Below are 19,903 nucleotides of genomic sequence, written 5' to 3' on the forward strand. Positions count from 1 at the left end.
GAGGACTTAGCGTTTTTATGTAAGGATTTTTTGAAAGAAGACCATATATTGATAGTGAGTGCGCTGGAAAATCAGATAATACACATAATGTGTCGTAAAGAAAAAACAACCATTCGGAAAGTAACATGAAACATTTTGCAGACTAAATAATCTGTCACCAAAACAAAAATTCAATAAAAAGTAAAATACAACAATTGGAAATTGAACTCCAATCTTTGAACTGCACAGTAGTTAGTGAGTTAGTGTCACAGAAATACAACATATAGTGTTATCATTCTAAGAAAAGACAGACTTACTGAAGGACTATTTAAAAGGATGGAAGACCATGCATTTATGTCAGAAAAAAAAACAGTTCAAATCAAGGCATGAAATTAGTCCTGTAAGTGGAGATTTAAAATATCAGCTGTGGAATTAAAAGGGCTTGATACTACCAAGACATTGATGGTGGCAAATAGTAATGGTAAAGTTGCTAACTTCCGTAAAAACTCGTGTCTTGACGGGGAAAAGTGTAAAAAAATGTGGAAAAGTACTGAAAACCGGAATCACTTGCAAGGAATGTAATAACTCGTATCATTTTCGATGTGTAAAAGTGGAATCATCTGTGAAAGAAAATAATGAATTTGTGCGGATCTGGATATTACGTATGGTAATATCGAAACCAATATTAAGTATTCGCTCGTTTACAATGAATTAACTTTATTTTGATCATGTCGGTACAAACACATCCGCTCGAATACAGAGTTTGGAACACAGTCTAACATAACAGTCGATTTTGTTGCCTACAGCACCAGCAGCGCCCCAAGCGGCCGGTAGGTTGAACTGTGAGTTCAACAGGAAGAAGACACCACAGCCGTCTTCTTTTAGGTTTCCTAAGAATCCTGAGAGATATATACCTTCATGTTACTAAACTGTATCATCAGGCTTCACTTGCAAACTATATGTGTGTAAATGATGAATGTTTCGATTTAGAAGCAGGAAACGGCTAGTTAATAGGAGACGAGAAGACCTTATGAAGAAAGACCCAGTTTACCTGTATAATAATATTAGGTTTTGTTCGCTACATTTCGAACATAACCATTTCATGAACGCAGACAATAACAAACTCGTGTAGAATGCAGTACCCACACTGTTTGCCATTCCAAATAAGCGACAACTGACAATGAAGAGGAAACTGCCACAAAGAATAGACCGTTAATCTAAAGCTGTAGAACAGTCCTATGACACAGAAGCAGCCAGTTCAACTCTCCATGTATCAGTGCCAGATCCGTGTAAATCATCCTGCTTTGACGATGAAGTGGTTAGATTAAGTGCAACTGTTTCTGTCCTACAAAAGCGTGTGAAGTGTCAGAATGTGCAGATCGCTAGACTTCGAGCGAAACTGTTACGGGACAAGGAAAGTGCCTACAGACAGATTGTTTGAAAATTATTCAAATATTTGGTTTTTCGTGAAATGTAATGTAATCAGCTCATTATAATGTTTTCAGCATATTTCTCCCACTTTCTGGCAGTTGCTTATCCCGCATAGAATAATATAAATACGAAGGTCGTACCTGTGGCAACAGGCGACTATGACAAACACAGTAGGCCTACAGAACGATAATCGTGCTGTCGATCGCTTTTGCATGTAGAGGTACATGTCTGTGCTTCTTACATGTGAATCTGTGTGTTTATATTCTACAGGCGTCTAAAGCTAGCGAAATGAGGGATGCTCAACTACCGGACCTACCGATAGATGGCTCTAGCGCGTGCCGGCAAGAGATCATATCATTGAGTGTCCGCCATATCTGAATTTGGCAAAAAACAATGATTCAAGATTCTTTATTCAAGATTCTTTATTAGCCATTGATCATGCAAGATGAAATAGGCTTCGTCAGTACATAAAATAATATTAATATTCCAGACACTATATATAAGGCATAGATATAATTAGCATATGAGTAACTTACAAATAACATAAACCTTAAGCAGGTGACTACAATGCTTAATACATATTCTTGTTTCAGATACATACAAAGGTACCAAAAATGAGTTACATTGTAGTAGCAAACACAGTAGTTACGTAACACATCATAACACTGGCAAATAAAGTAGTTACCTAACACAGTTGAAATACAAAGGTATTAAATATGAAATATTTTGTAACAGTATATATAGTAGTTAATTAAGTTAATTATGCAATTACAGGTTTATCTCTGTGCTACTCAGATCATAATATTCTTGCATAGAATAAAATGGATTGTCAGATAACCAATTGTACAAATTTTGTATAAGAATTTTTGTGGGCATGTCCCGAGCAGATTGCGGTAGTTTGTTGAATATTTTTAAGGTATTCACTTTGTGTGAGTTACTACTTTTTGTTAGTCTCTGTCTTGGTATATCATAATCTGCCTTCCTTCTAGTGTTGTAGTTATGAATTTCTTCCCTGACAACACCTTCCATACCATTGTTTTTAATGTGTAACACACAGATATAAATATACAAGTTTACAATGGTCAACAGTCTTAGCCTTATAAAGAGAGGACGACAGTGCTCCATGGGACCGACTTTACACATTATGCGCAGCATTCTTTTCTGCATCAACAAAATTTTGTTACTGTGAGAGCTGTGCCCCCATATGAGAAGGCCATATGTAATATGTGACTGGAAGAGTCCACAGTACATTGTTCTCAGAAAGTTCATGCTAATCATGTCCCTAAGTTTCCAAAGGAGATAGGAGACTCTTGAAAGCTTTTTGCAAACCTGATTTACGTGTTCTTCCCAGTTAAGTTTGGAATCAATATGCATTCCTAATAGTTTTACAGTTTTGTTTTCTATGGTTTTGGGTAACCCTAAGAGAAGCTGTTGTGTTTTCTCTGAGTTACACAGTAATTTATTGGATGTGAACCAGTGGATGGCTGATTTGAGTGATTCCTGTGTGTTATTGTCCAAAGCTGAGATGTTCTGATGTGAGGTGAGGAGGGTTGTGTCATCTGCATAGCATATGGTAGTACTATTTATGTGATGAGGTAGGTCATTGATGGCTATGATGAAGAAGAAGGGTCCCAGAACCGAGCCCTGTGGTACACCAGTACTAACTGCTGCTACAGGGGAGTAATTATTTTTAACTGAGACAAACTGTCTTCTATTATGAAGATATGACTCTATTACTGCTAATGCTGGGTTACATACACCATAAAATTCTAGTTTTGCAACCAGGGTGCCAAAGGGAATGCAGTCAAAAGCTTTGCTCAGATCACACAAGACAAGTGACACCATATTCCGGTCTTCAAAGGCTGTTAATGTCTGGTCAACAATTTCCAGGATGGCCGCAGTGGTATTTCTGCCCTGTCGGAATCCGAACTGACTATTGCTCAAAAGGTTGTGTGTCTCAAAATAGCTACTTAATTGAGTGTACATAAGTGACTCAAATACTTTAGAAAATATTGGCACAATTGAGATTGGGCGATAACTTTTAGGAAGATGTTTGTCACCCTTTTTAAACACTGGAATAACTTTGGAAATTTTGAGGGAGTCGGGAAACACTCCTGACTGTAAACATTTATTAAATATGAATGCCAATGGTTTAGCGATCGAGTCTACAGTTTTTTTTACTATGTAATTGGAGAGCCAGTAGCAGTCCATACTTTTAGAATTTGAAAATTTTGTGACTGTTCTTTTAATCTGAGCAGGTGTGATACTATACCAGTTAAAGACATGATCTACTGGTGGAAGGGCATTAAGTAAATCGCTTGCAGATGTATCTGTTTTTTCTATCTTACTTTCAATTTCTTTAATTGAGCTAATGAAGTAGTCATTTAGTTCCATTGGAGTGAGCTGAGTTTCATGTGTGTGACGTGTGGGATTTTCTTGTGCTACAATCTGCCATGCTGCCTTGCACTTGTTTGTTGCACCTTCTATGTACCCTTCATAAGCAGCCTTTTTTGTCTGTATCAGCTTAAGTTTGTAGAATTTTTTACATTTTTGGTATGCTGCATAAAAGGTGCCCTCCTGCTCTGATCTTTGTTTACATGCATTTTTATATGCTGTGTATAGTACGAGCATGTTTTTTCTTATCTGGACCAGTTCGTCTGTGTACCATTCCAGCTTTTTATTTTTATATGTTCCAGAAGAGTTGGTTTTAATTAGTGGTGAGCATGAATACCATAATTCTGTATAATTTTTAAGGAAGTTTTCAAAGGTAGTTTCAACATCAGACTTCTCAGATGAACACTTATAGACAAAGTCCCAACTTGCATCCTCTAGTATACGAATAAATGACATAATGTATTCTTCTTTTTGTCTTCTTACCCATGTCATATTGTGCACACTAGTGGAATTTGGTTGCTTACTAAAGAGATTGAGAAGCAATGGGTCGTGGTCTGCAAAGCACCCATTTGCAAGGCTAACAGTGTAGCTGCCACGGGGAAAATTCACAATAATATTGTCTATGCATGAATTTTTACGTGTTGGACACTGGATGGTACAGTACAGATTAAGGGACCTTAATAAATTAAGAAAAGTTCTTGAGGGCTCATTACTTGTGTTTACCATTTCTATATTAAGATCACCACATATGGCAATCTTTGTTTTATGCATTAGTATTTTTCTAACCAGTAGTTCAAATCTTTCAAAAAATGTATCAATGTTGCCATTGGGAGATCTGTATAGGCTTACAATTATTAGATTTTCATCAGTCATTTTTATACAACTAAATTCTGCATCTAACTCTGTACAGTAAGATGATACATATATTTTTGTAAAGTTGAAATTATCTCTGATAAAGATCCCAGCCCCACCATTTCGCCTCTGCTTTCTGCACATTATGTCTGCAGTGACGTATCCTTGAGGTACAAACATATCTACCTCATTTGCAACTAACCAATGCTCACATACACATATTACATCAACATTCTTAATCTTACAGAAATGTTCCAATTCTAACATCTTATTTCTAATACAACAAATATTAACTTGAAGTAATGTCAGCATATTATCTCCCTTTTTGTTTATCTGGATACAGTTTGACTTTGAATCACAGTTTATATTTTTTACATTACCTACGAGTGGTGTGCTTGTCAGATTGTTGATCCCCATGTCTGTTATGGTGTGCTGTTGCTGATCTGGGGCCAACAAAAATCCTGACTTCTCGCAGGTGGTTGCCTCTTGTGAATTGGTCAAAACACGGATGAAAATGTTTTTCGTTCTGCACCCTCATAAGTATTTTATATTGGATGTTCTAGATATCTACACATCAACATATTGAAGTGTTTCTAATCTAGCGAGAAAAAACAGTGACAATTCTGCTATGAAATTCCTAAATTCGAGTGTGTTTTGAAAGTTTGACAAGCTGACCTATGAATTGTTTACTATTTTATGGCTTTACTTATTAGCCCCTTGTAAAACACTATTTAAGATTCAATGAAGGTCAAAAAATTACCTTACTTACCGAAGCTTTTAACTACTGGTATAATTCGGAAAATCAAGTGTGGACAACAGTGAAGACGTCTCTTGAAAAAAAGTTGTCATCGTTTGCTTAGGGGTATCTTTACTGACAACAGAAATTACAACTGAACTATTAAAGTATTACTTACGTATAAACGGAAAAAATCGTTATTTTTTCTTTGTCTGATGTGATGCATTACCGATCTGCATATACGCTGACACTGTAATTGCAACATGCACTTACGAATTTTGCCCTCTTTGATCAGTAATTTAAATGCCATGATTTTATTAACGCCTGTGCATGACACAGTGTATTTAAACTGAGTGATATGGTAGAAGCACCAGTTTTTAACAGTGCTTCAGTCTTTGATACGAGACAATAAATACTTTTAAATGAGACAAACACAAAACCCAACGTTAAGGCCCCTCTTAAATGCATGACTTGTATCATTTGGAAGTTAAGTCTAGTAATAATATTATATTGGACTGATCCATGATGATGTACGAAGTGAAGGAACTAGTTGAAAATAACCTCAATCACAGCTGTTAATTTTAAGGTTGGGGTGTCTTAAAATTGTAATTTTCCAGTCTGACACCCAAACAATTTTAAAATTGAATTCAAACAATGTCAGTGAGCAAAATTAATTACACTTTGAATTACAATCATAGAATTCTATTTCTGTGAATCTTGGTTCCAGTCTTTGACATGGTGTCAATCACTGGAATGACTGGTTGTCAGTATACGGCCCAAGCAAAAAACAAACTTGAAAGTGAAAGCAGCAGAAGCTGGCCTTTACAAATGTCTGCTTGTGTCTGTGTATATGCGGATGGATATGTGTGTGTGTGCGAGTGTAAACCTGTCCTTTTTTCCCCCTAATGTAAGTCTTTCCGCTCCCGGGATTGGAATGACTCCTTACCCTCTCCCTTAAAACCCAAATCCTTTTATCTTTCCCTCTCCTTCCCTCTTTATTGACGAGGCAACCGTTGGTTGCGAAAGCTAGAATTTTGTGTGTATGTTTGTGTTTGTTTGTGTGTCTATCGACCTGCCAGCGCTTTTGTTTGGTAAGTCTCATCATCTGAAATTTCCTAGATTTCCACGTGTACCTGTAATCACTGTATTCTGTACTTTGTAGTGCTAGAAAGATAATTCTATATGATTATTTGCATTCTCTTGCCCCCCCTCCCCTCAATATAGGAAAATATAATAGAAAGACATCCTAGCAAAATAAAGACAAAATTCAAAAAATTAGGTTTTGCCTGACTGAGGCCCCCTTATTCTAGAATGGTTACAAAGTAATATGAATGCTTCTGATCAACTGGAACATTGTGTTCATTATTTATTTATTTATTTATTTATTGTTTGCTCATGGACTCCAGCTGAAAATCCAGCTGAGAGTATTGGGTGTGTCATACAATAGCCTATTAACCTCAGACTTGATTTCATTATATATAAATGAAACAAATAATTAAACAGAAATAGTCCATAACCATACAAAGGTTTTACATGTTTCACATTATATGTACACACAAATCCAAACAACATACAGAAATTATAATTTTTAAAGGTATATTTCAGTAATGATATATTTCAACACCATCTTAGTATTCACTCAAACTGTATATACATTTCTCTGTGAGATATAGTTTCAAATGATTTTTAAAACATTTTAAATCTGTTTCTTTTTTAATGATTTTGGGGAGTTTATTAAAAAAACCTTTTGCCTGCTTCTTCTGGGGCAGTCATAGCCAGTTTTAGATTTCTGTTTATCATGTAGTAATTTTCGTTTCCTCTTGTGCCGTGTTTGTGTACATCTTTATTTAGGAGGTGTTTATCACTTTACCTTACCGCCATTATGCTTTGGTATATGTACAGTGAATGCATTGTCATAATATTATAGTGTACAGAAGCTTGCCTACAGGTCTGTCTTGGTGGTATTTTTGCAATGCATCTCACTGCCCTTTTCTGAATTGTGAATATTCTTTTTAGGTAGCCAGCTTGTGCATTTCCCCATATATGAACTGAATAAGCAAAATAACTGATGATGGTCGAAGTAGAGAGGATATAAAATGTAGACTGGCAATGGCAAGGAAAGCGTTTCTAAAGAAGAGAAATTTGTTAACATCGAGTATAGATTTAAGTGTCAGGAATTAATTTCTGAAAGTATTTGTATGGAGTGTAGCCATGTATGGAAGTAAAACATGGACGATAAATAGTTTGGACAAGAAGAGAATAGAAGCTTTCGAAATGTGGTGCTACAGAAGAATGCTGAAGATTAGATGGGTAGATCACATAACTAATGAGGAAGTATTGAATAGGATTGGGGAGAAGAGAAGTTTGTGGCACAACTTGACCAGAAGAAGGGATCGGTTGGTAGGACATGTTCTGAGGCATCAAGGGATCACCAGTTTAGTATTGGAGGGTAAAAATCGTAGAGGGAGACCAAGAGATGAATACACTAAGCAGATTCAGAAGAATATAGGTTGCAGTAGGTACTGGGAGATGAAGAAGCTTGCACAGGATAGAGTAGCATGGAGAGCTGCATCAAACCAGTCTCAGGACTGAAGACCACAACAACAAGACAAATGTGGGAAGAGAAGTTCATAATACATTGATCTGAGGACTTTATCATCCACAGTCTTAGCTGTTTTATGCATGATGAAGATCTGTTTGTTTATCTTTTTACACAGTGCATCTATGTGCTCCCCCCATGCCAAATGTTTGTCTATTATAGTTCCTAGAAAATTTGTGCTGGTTACTTCTTTAATAGTCTTTCCACAACAACAAGACAAATGTGGGAAGGGAAGTCCATAATACATTGATCTGAGGACTTTATCATGCACAGTCTTAGCTGTTTTATGCATGATGAAGATCTGTTTGTTTATCTTTTTACACAGTGCATCTATGTGCTCCCCACATGCCAAATGTTTGTCTATTATAGTTCCTAGAAAATTTGTGCTGGTTACTTCTTTAATAGTCTTTCCATTTATATTAACATTTATATTATAATTTTCACTATGCTTGGTCTGAAATACTACGTTCATTGATTTAGACTGATTCATAAACAGGTTGTTTTGTGTTTAATATTTATTTGCATTTTCAATAGTCAGGAGTGCTTCCTTCTCAAGCTCCTCCTTTGTGTCAGCTGTGCAAATGATTGTTGTGTCATCAGCATACCTTATAAGTTTCTGATTTATATAGATAGTGAAGTCATTTACATAGAATATAAATAGTATTGGCCAAAGCACAGACCCTTGCGGCACACCGTGTTTAACTGTTTGTAATTCTGATCTGTAGTTTGTTATATTTCCCCCACTAGTATGTCTGATTTCTGTGCATTGTTTCCTATTTGTAATGTATGATTTAAGTAAGTCATAGCATTTTCCTCTAATTCCATACTGATATAATTTCATCATTAATTTTGAGTGGTTCACACAATCAAATGTCTTAGATAGGTCCATAAAAATCCCACAAGTCTTTTGTTGCCTGTCAAGTAAATTAAGAATGTGGTCAATTATATCTGTTGATGCTGTTTTTGTTGACTTCCCTTCTCTGTTGTGATGAATGCAGTATACTGTACTTTGTTATAAAACTTACAATTCTATTCTTTATTATCATTAAATAGATTTTAGCAAATGTTGAGATCAATGATATTGGCCTGTAATTTCCTAATTCATCCCTGTTCCCTTTCTTAAATAGTGGCTTCACTTTACTTACTTTCAGTGAATCTGGAAATATACCTTCTTCTATCGCAGCATTCAGCATGTGTGTCAATGGTTTTAATATACATTCCCTGCATTCCTTTATGAGATGTGATGTGACACCATCCAAGCCAGATGAGTGTTTAATTTTAAGTTGTTTTATTAGGATTGACACTTCTGCATCTGTTGTAGGTATGAAAACCATAGTATGATTTGTATGTGGGGGGTTTAACAATTTACTTACTGCATTTGTTTTATTTTGACTTATTAATTCGTCTGCTACAGTAATATAATATCTGTTAAAAGTATTGGCTACTTCGAGAGGGTTTGCGTTGCTTTTCCCACTCATCAGTGGGCAGATGACCTCTGCCCGATTTTTTACTTTCCCTCTCTCTTCATTAATGAACGACCATAAACCTCTTGAGTAGTTCTTTCCCTTATCTATAGAGATCCTGATGAATGATGCTTTAGTTTCTCTGATAAAACTACAGTTCTCTTTCTTTTTTATTTTATACAGTGTGTTGTAGGCCTCAGTATTTTTTTGTTTGGAGAGGTCATAATACACTCTCAGATTATTTCTGGCATGGATTACTTCTCCAGTCACCCAGCTTTTCTTTTTTTGTTGCTGTTTGACAAGCCTTTTACTAACAGGACATGTAACATCATAATAATAATTGAATAAAGAGTAAAACTGGTTCCATTTGGTGTTTGCATCTTTAGCTGCATATAATGTTTCCCAGTTTTCTGCCTCTAACATCTTATTTAGCAGATTTATGTTATGTGGGTAGTTCTGTCTTCTCATCTCCCATATCTTCTGCACTGAATCACTAGTCTTTATATTTATGTCTATCATGATTGCAAAATGGTCTGCTAATGTGGAGTTTATTACCTGTGTGTCACAATAGCATGTAGGAATATTTGTTATTACATGATCAACAATAGTTTCACTATGCTTTGTTACTCTGGTTGGTTTATCTATTTTTATTTTTAGATTGTATATGCACAATAAGTCCAGTAGGTTCTTAGTATTGTCTGTATTTTTACTCGTGTCTATGTTCGGATCTCCTATAATGATCAAATAAGCATATGTTTTTGAGAGGTGTTGGATTATATCTTCCAGCTCTTCAAAGAAGGTTCTAATTACACCATTTGGTGATTGATACAAACCTAATACACAACATAATTTCCCAGCAATTTTAGTTTCCAGTGCTGTAGCTTCAAAGCTCAATTCTACAGCATATTTTGTTATATTTATGGCTTTAGTTGATTTATAGTTAGAAAAAATGGCAACCCCCACCACCTTTATAGGAAGTTCTGCAAAAACTGGCTACTTTCACATAATTCTTCAAGTTGTACATTCCTATGTGATTTTCTTTTAGCCCATGTTCTGTAACTACTAGAATGTTTGGCCTATACTCCTGTAATATTACCTCTAGTTCCTCTGTTTTATTGTTTATGTATTGAACATTTTGGTGAAGTATTCTAACAGTTGGCTTTAAATGTAATAGTTCCCCTTCCTGTAATATACTAAGCACTGCACTTGCTCCCTTTGCTTCTGGTACTATGCAGTGTTTTTTTTTTTTTCAGTTTATGTCATTAAACCTGGATCGTATCTTTGTCCACTGTTGATATTCCTCTCACTATTGTCACACTGGTATTTAAGATGGACAGTTTTACTTACATCTTTTTCCATGTTATCTTTCTGCTTACTCGGTACCATAAAATATCCTCACTTAGTGTAGCAGGTCTCCTAATTCTCAGGCATCTGTCTTGACTGCAAGCTGCTTCTGCTGTTGCTCTCCCAGGCCTCAGGTACCTCTTCTGTGTGGTTGCTGCTGCTGGTGGCTCCTGTGCTCCCCGACTTGGTGACTGCCCTTCTTTGTTAGCTGCTGCGGCTAATGACCTTTGTATGTTTTCCTCACATGCATTTTCATTGCCTTGAGGTAGTATTATGGGGTCTGCTGTTCTGGATGCTGTTGCTGATGACGACAGCTCTGCTGATGATTGTGGTGATTCTGCTGCTATTGGTTTATCTGACACTGCTGCTGAGAATATCTGAGCCTTTGCTGCTGCTACTGGTGTTTGTTGTATCTCTACTGCAGATAATGATGGTTCCACTGTTACGGACAACTCTTGTTTTGGCGGAATTTGGATTGGAGACACTTCCATTACAGATGACTCATTAATAAATTTAAGTATTTCGGCACTAATAATCTTTTTCCCTTTTACGTTCATCTGGAGACCATGTCTTGTGAAGTGCTCTCTGTGAACACTGTTTATCTCTACGAAAGTCGTATTCTGGAAACCTCTACATATTTTCTCAAATAGCCTGTTTGCTGTAACAATCTCGCTGTTTACGCACGAGTTTTCCATCAGATCGTGTCTCCTGGGGATACTAACAATGTAGAAATGCACTCGAGGCATCCTTTTGATTGTTTCCTTTAGGATTGTCGTTGCACGCCAAGTTTCATTACAGTAAACATCATTTGCGCCTCCTATTATGATGCAGCTGTTACCCGTCGTTAATATGTTGTCACTGTTTTTCAGAATTTCGCGTAATGGCGCGCCTGGTTTGATGATGCCTGTTACATTAAGGTCTGGGTGATTTCTTCTCATAATTTCCGTAACTCCTCTCCCATGACTATCTGCAAAAATATATGTCTGTTGCTTGTGTCCTTGCTTATGCATAACGTGGTTGTTTACTTTTTTTCTTTACAAATATTTACCTTGTGTTTTTCTCCGTTTAATCCACTTGTATATTTTTGTGTGGATAGTTTGTTCATATTTTTATCCATAGATGCACTATTAACACTTTCTTTTGTTGCGTTTAATTCACTTGCGTCTTTTTGAGTGATCAGTTCGTTCACATTTCTAGTTACAGTTGTACTGTTTACACTTTGTACATTTGATTGTGAAGACCTACGAATTTTTTGGCTAGCATTAATGAGATCTTGTTGCCTTGACGATTCAGACAGTTCCCTTATGGTTAGTACCAAATTTTCCATCGTTTTTATATATTTTTTATAATGTCAAGTTCTTTTTGAAGTTCGTCATGCACGCTGTCTTCTATTCCCACGTAGCACTTTTCACTGGCGATCTCGCGGCCGTTACACTCTATGTCACATTTACACTGTATTTGTAAATCTTCTTGAGCATAGCAGTGTGAATGGCACCATTTATGTATAAACACGCATATCTTAATTCCATTTAGCACTGTTTCGTCACAAACAATACACTTGATTGAAATTAAGTCCTCAAAAACTGCAGAACGGTTTAAAGATACGTGTACACTTGCCGACATATAGGAAGTATTAAAACAAGAATTAACAGAGTAACAATTTTATTGCTCTTATGTTACAGAGTATCCACAAACATTACTGTTTGAAACATAGGGCCACTACAAACTCCATTAGATCACACCTATCCTGTGATTAAACTGTTTTCTTAAAGTGAAAAATTCAAGTTAACATAGTTATTGAGGGAAATATTTTCTCACACTGAAAGCCATAAGTCAAAAAAGTCTCAGAACATTTTTTTTTCATTAATTTCACACAAATCACCCGTTTTTAATGCAAGTGCATATTTTGTAACACCAAACATCTTAAAATAAGCTTATATAATAAACAATTATAATTTTGTTACAATATCTACACAGGACGTAAAGACTTAATTTTACTTCAATGTGATTCATCTTTCGAAGTTCATCATTACACAACAACAACTCTATGGACAAAATAGTTTTAAAAAATCTGTCAAAATATCACACCCATCTGCATCGAATGTCCCATTACATAATTTTTCCAATTAGAGCACTATACATGATTAAACAATATGAGTTTATTTAACTTCTGCCTTATACTTGATTTGTTGTTTAAATTTTTCTCAGCAGGCTTTTTTTCCACATGTTTTAAGCGTGTGCAGGAGTATAGGGATGCAATCTTACAAACAAGAAGTCTGATGTAAGTCCTCAATCCTAATTTCATAATGGTAATCATGACCAAGAGCAGGAAATGGGTAATCTACAAATTTATTTTTAACACAGTGCAAAATCTTGGCCTGTATATATTTCTGTCGCATATCCCCAGCAATCACAAACATCTGAAACAGTTTCTGAGTATTCTACAACAGAGTACACGCAGTCACTTGTTTTAATCAGTTTTCCCCGGTTAACAAAATTTACAAATGCTTTTTTATTGGCCATATTGGGAAAAGCATAGAGAGAATCACATTCTAATGCAGATTTAACTATTGGTGACTTCAGTATGTGAAGACAGTCTTTGCATGTGATCTGCCTTGAAAGGCGCAATGACACATACCCTGCAATATAATAGAGTATGTTTTACTTGTGAAATGAGAACTTAATCTTATCATCAAGAAGTGCACACCACTCCTCTACTTCATTTTCTGCAGCACTTTCATCACTTTCTACTACATGCTTTCTTGCATGAAAATCATAAACAGGTGGCAAACAACACACATTAAAATTTGAGCCATTCCCATTCATTACAGTGACACTGTTACCCAAGAGCAACTTTCTCATGGCACATTTGAACAGGTATGCATTTGGATTGTTGTTCCAACCACATCTGGACTGAATGCAGGGGAAGAAAAGCTCTATGTGGTCTTGTGACAGTTTATATGTTAGCAAATACTTCAAAGGAGATTCAACACGAAGCATACTTGTCAGAGCTATGTGCCTTACTGATTGTATATTGAAAATTATCCCAAAAGCAAAAGTATTTCTTGCATGGAGGGGCAGCAATGGAACACCAATCATTTTTAAGCTTTTGATATAATTTTCAGTGTGTATGAAAACACCAACGTGTTGACTGGGTGTTGTGTGATGTCCTTAGGTTAGTTAGGTTTAAGTTGTTCTAAGTTCTAGAGGACTGATGACCATAGATGTTAAGTCCCATTGTGCTCAGAGCCATTTGAACCATTTTTTTTAAATACCAAGCCAATAAGATTTGTTGTCAAGTCTCAGGGGGCTCTTATACCCTTTACCTAATGGATTTTTGGAGTTCAGAATATCAAAAATCCTATCAATATTATAAAAAAACTCTACTGTTGCTTCACATCCTTTAATATTTGGATCACCAACCCTCCTCAAAAACTCTATACTATATGCCACACTAGAACTCAAAGTCTGTGGAGCTAATGAAACATTCATTTTTCTATTTACATTAACTTATATGTTGTCCTGATAGTTTTTTGGCAAATGTCATACCTTCTTCTTGTTGTACCTTGTTCAATTGCTCAATGAAATGCCATCTAATAATGCCAGTTGGAGACTCAATAGCAGATACTTCTGCTAGAGCATTCCTGGCACACTTAATCATATGACATGTCCAAGATACAATAAACATCGTAGCTTTTAAAATCACCCTTGGAAAAATTTAAAGTACAGCCAAGTGTACGTAAAGTGCTTATATTTATATTGCAGCCATCATATGTAACACACCAAACCCTAATGCCAGAACTATGCAGCCTCTCTAAAGCGGATTTTATCAGTGTGGCCTGATTATTTGCCTGTACACCATTATTAAAGAAATTTGCAATCGGGCATATAAATTTGCCTTTAATAGAGACAAGCATGAAAACCAGAGCCTCAGATGCCTCTATTACTTTTTTTGACTGAGGCACTTCCCCACTAAACTCTAAAAAACCTGTGTATTGCTTAGTTCCTTGGTCCCAAACTACTTGCTTCCTAATTGCCACACTGTCTACAATTAGACATGAATCGCTGAACTGGTCCCTTACAATTGGGTTCGAATCAACGTACTTAAAAACATCTTTTAAGAAGCCAGTTTCACAGTCGACACTTGCCACCCATTTGGAAATCAATGATTTATGGGTCAGAGGCATTAATTTTTGCAGGTATTCATATGCTGCTGGTGAATAAAAGTACACAGTCATCGCAAACATTTTCACATTTGTTGTGTATCTATTACCCTTTGACGAGAGAGAGGTCTCCACTAAATTGCACTCTAATTCCACTTGTGTTCCTTTCTGATGATTGAGGAAGTTCTGTAACTTCTCAGGAAGATGCCCCTTCTCCTTCAATGAACTTATGATGTCATCCATGGAAAACACTTTCTTCTCTCTTCTTCGAAGTTTTTCACGGACACACTTCAGTTTACTTTTTAATTCGTGCACAATCTCTGAGAAAAAATTCCAAGTTTCGGTCGCCTTGTCTTCCAATTCTACTTACGACTGTATACCACAATCAATTACTTGAGAACCAACTGCACTCTGAAATAAAGATATAATTTCGTTATATATGATTGAAATAACTCAAGGCTTCATGAAAAAATATTATAAGAAAACTTTGGGGGTGTGAAAACCATCCTTACACTAACTTTTTCGACACAATTCGCAGCTTCGCATTGGATAAATGGGACATGCTTTCCATGGAAGAATTCTCATTGATAACATTCTCCACGCAATCACTAGCTTCTGCAGAGGGCAAATCAAGCACGGATTCCAGGACAGAACGCTAAAAACAAAAATATGGAACTGTATTACAACATTGCTTAGACCTATGTAGCCCATTTGTGTCCGTACGAAATAAATTCACAAAAGTCAAAAGCACACACATAGCAAGGAAATTAATTAGCTCCCTCAAATGGAGAAGCATTGTTGTCACTCAAAATCCTAACATGTCGTCGTGGTTGTTTATTTGGTGGCATCAAATGTGTCGGAAAGTCAAAAACTGTAGGCACTGCTTCGGGCCTGAGACGTTTCTTCCACGTTCCGGGGCTCACTACGTAATCATCTTGTCGGAAAAGGTTTCCGCAAAGAAAACTGCAAGACGTAGGTTTAAAATCTTTCCGCTTCACGGAAGTAATCCACTTCTTTAGCAGCTCTGGGCGCTTTAGAGGAAACCTGTTTAAAAACATCGAATTAGCAAACGCACTAAGTCTGTATTGTTATCGTATTGTATCCGTAGTCCTATTACCTGTGGAATGGTAAGTCACTTTCCTTACTCCATCGCTTCGTACAATTGAAAGCGGAACAAGAAATCACCATTTCGATAATCCTTAATTCCTTATACACCGTACAGACCGAGAGAAACTTCTTGGCAAATTCAAATATGGCGGGCAATACAGACTATAGTAATCAGCTGGTAGAGCCATCTATCTGTAGGTCCGGTAGTTGAGCATCCCTCATTTCGCTAGCTTTAGACGCCTGTTTATATTCTTTTGATATCAACGTGGTGAGCTGCGATTCGTCCAATGTCACAAGTGTTTCTTCATGAATGTGTTGTAGCTTGCCACTCTATTCATGGTTTTTCTCCGTACTTGTGCTTATTTTAGAATCATTTTTAGAAACAAACTCTTGGAGGCAAGAAAATAACTAGAATAATTCGGAAATTACGTAGGAAATGGATGCAAACAAACATTATACTTACGACGCGCTGACGTTCACCTTACCTACCGCTTGGAGCGCTAGTGTCGCTCCATATGTCAAACTGCAACAACTTTTACAGTAGTGAGTGACGCGACTGTTATGTTAGACTGTGGTTCGGAACACACTGAGATCGTTGTTTGTTGTTGTGGTCTTCAGTCCTGAGACTGGTTTGATGCAGCTCTCCATGCTACTCTATCCTGTGCAAGCTTCTTCACCTCCCAGTACCTACTGCAACCTACATCCTTATGAATCTGCTTGGTGTACTCATCTCTTGGTCACCCTCTACGATTTTTACCCTCCACGCTGCCCTCCAATACTAAATTGGTGATCCCTTTATGCCTCAGAACATCCCTTCTTCTAGTCAAGTTGTGCCACAAACTTCTCTTCTCCCCAATCCTATTCAGCACCTCCTCATTAGTTATGTGATCTACCCATCTAATCTTCAGCATTCTTCTGTAGCACCACATTTCGAAAACTTCTATTCTCTTCTTGTGTGAACTATTTATAGTCCATGTTTCACTTCCATACGTGGCTACACTCCATACAAATACTTTCAGAAACGACTTCCTAACCCTTAAATCAATATTCAGTGTTAACAAATTTCTCTTCTTCAGAAACGCTTTCGTTCCCATTGCCAGTCTACATTTTATATCGTCTCTACGTCGACCATCATCAGTTATTTTGCTCCCCAAATAGAAAATTTACTTTACTACTTTAAGTGTCTCATTTCCTAATCTAATACCCTCAACACCACCCGACTTAATTCGATTACATTCCATGATCCTCGTTTTGCTTTTGTTGATGTTCATTTTATATCCTCCCTTTAAGACACCATCCATTCCGTTCAACTGCTCTTCCAAGTCCTTTGCTGTCTCTGATAGAATTACAATGTTGTCGGCGAACCTCAAAGTTTTTATTTCTTCTCCATGGATTTTAATACCTACGCTGAATTTTTATTTTGTTTCCTTTACTGCTTGCTCAATATACAGATTGAATAACAGTGAGGAGAGGCTACAACCCTGCCTCACTCCATTCCCAACCACTACTTCCCTTTCATGCCCCTCAACTCTTATAACTGCCATTTGGTTTCTATACAAATTGTAAATAGCCTTTCGCTCCCTATATTTTACCCCTGCCACCTTCAGAATTTGAAAGAGAGTATTCCAGTCAACATTGTCAAAAGCTTTCTCTAAGTCTACAAATACTAGAAACATATGTTTGCCTTTCCATAATCTAGCTTCTAAGGTAAGCCGTAGGGTCAGTATTGCCTCACGTGTTCCAATATTTCTACGGAATCCAAACTGATCTTCCCCAAGGTCGGCTTCCACTAGTTTTTCCATTAGTCTGAGATCAACAGTTTTCAAAGAAGTTCATTCTCAAAGAAGAGGCGGTCGACTCTTGCAGTCGATAACCGCCACAGAGCACCCACCAGTAGTGCGGAGCACGGTAAGGATGATGAGAGGCGTGTGGGCACCCGGCCGGCTGATGGTGCAGGTGCGCATGACCGATCGGTTGTGGCAGGCGCTAGTGCGAGGCGCGATCGGACCGTTTCTCGATGTCTCGGTAGGTGCGACCAGCAGAGAGCAGGAGGTGCGGGAGGCATCCACAGGTTGAGCATGCCATGCTGTTGATGGCACGGTGGAAGCAGAAGGCGGCGGCATGTCGGTGGGGAGAACAACGTCCTGCCGAGGCTGTGCGGCACAGCGGGGTTTTGATCCGATCAAAGGCGCGGAGTGAGTCGAAGATGCAATGCGATGTATTGCCAAAGTATTGGCCGGCGAGCGCCGCGGTAAGTGCAACGTGTCCGGTAACAGTTTGTTATTCGCCATATGACATAAAGGAGCAAGCATGCTGTGGCTTAACAGGTTGTGTAAGAGATGCCGGATGAGCAACACTCGCGGTAATGACGGAGTTACAGGGGTGCTTGATGTCGCAGCCGGGGAGAAAACAGCAAGCTGCACATGACTGACCTCGGTGGCGGATGACTTCGGTGAACACGGAAGCGTCACCTCAGAGTACGTGGACGGTGAGTGTGTTACAGCGGTAGATGACAGGATGTTCCGAGTGGAGTTGACAGTGTCAGTGTTTTGATGTGCGAAATAGCCGTGATCGAAGATTGGGGGGGCATGGCTGTGAGACCTGTGCATGAGGCATGGCGACAGCGAGAGGTGGTGGAAGGCGGACGTGGTTGGCGAAACTGTGGTCGGAGCAGGAAGGCGATGAGACGTAATGTGAATGTGAAGAGGTCGAATCGGTGGATGAACAACTGGTCCGTGGCGGAGAGGCAACACAGTTCGATGGAACTGGAGCTGCGTGTGTGCTGTCGCTGTCGGCACTGTAGTCGAGTCGTTAAGGCTGCAAGCTACTCGCGTGGAACTGCTGCATGGTCGTGTGTTGGAGAGGAAACATGCTCACTAAATACTTAAATAAGAAGGCGTGTGAATTTGAACAACAGTGCCTGATGAATGAATGGAGGCCTGAACTAAATACCAAGGAAAGCTTTCCTGCCGTCATCAAACAGGTTTCAAATTCTCGATGAAATAGTGGAACAAGAACGAGTGTAGTCCGTGCAAACTAGAAGTAATCCTTGAATCAGGAAAAAAAAAAAAAAAAAAACTGTCAGTGTTAAGTTCAGAAAACACCTAATCCCAAACTCATGTGCAAAACATGAAACTGAACGTAAACAAACCGCCCAAGGAAATGGAATCTGTGAAAGTACATGCAAGAAATCGTCCCTAGAGAAAAACAGAAGAAACGACGACAATCAGAAACACAAGCAGGGCCGGATTCTATTATATGGAGGCAGCCATGGACGTGAAATAGCACAAAACATTGCAAATATGCAAGACAGCTTTGCAGCTGTAGGCCACATCGAGCCTGGAGCCCCTCTTTCTGCTGTGGTGAAGCCGTACATGCAGGATTGTGACTCCTTCTCATCCAATGCCTGTGTCATTATTATGTGAGTGTATACCTGTCCTTTTTCCCCCCTAAGGTAAGTCTTTCCGCTCCCGGGATGGGAATGACTCCTTACCCTTGCCTTAAAACCCACATCCTTTCGTCTTTCCCTCTCCTTCCCCCTTTCCTGATGAAGCAACCTTGGGTTGCGAAAGCTTGAAATTTGTGTGTGTGTTTGTGTGTTTTTTATTGTGTCTGTCTACCAGCACTTTCTCCGATGGTAAGTCACAGCAACTATGTTTTTTATATATATTTTTGTGACAGTACTTATAAATAAACAGCCCTTAGCAGAGTGACAGGATCAATTATAGTTATGATATTGCTGTTAATAATGACTGGGGTAGGCCGTATGCCATAAGAAAGTGGTTTATCACAAATACAATGAATAATTACAGAGAATTAGGTTGTATGTGACCGC

The 19,903-nt window shown here is 37.9% G+C and overlaps 1 protein-coding gene across 1 annotated transcript in view; it reads left to right on the top strand.

Annotated features, from left to right (window-relative positions):
• The window catches only part of LOC126161252 (uncharacterized), a 197,826-nt gene that overhangs the window by 85,763 nt on the left and 92,160 nt on the right, over positions 1-19,903 (top strand). The window lies entirely within an intron of this gene.

The sequence above is a fragment of the Schistocerca cancellata genome, chromosome 2, assembly GCF_023864275.1.
Source record: "Schistocerca cancellata isolate TAMUIC-IGC-003103 chromosome 2, iqSchCanc2.1, whole genome shotgun sequence".
Lineage (NCBI taxonomy): Eukaryota > Metazoa > Arthropoda > Insecta > Orthoptera > Acrididae > Schistocerca > Schistocerca cancellata.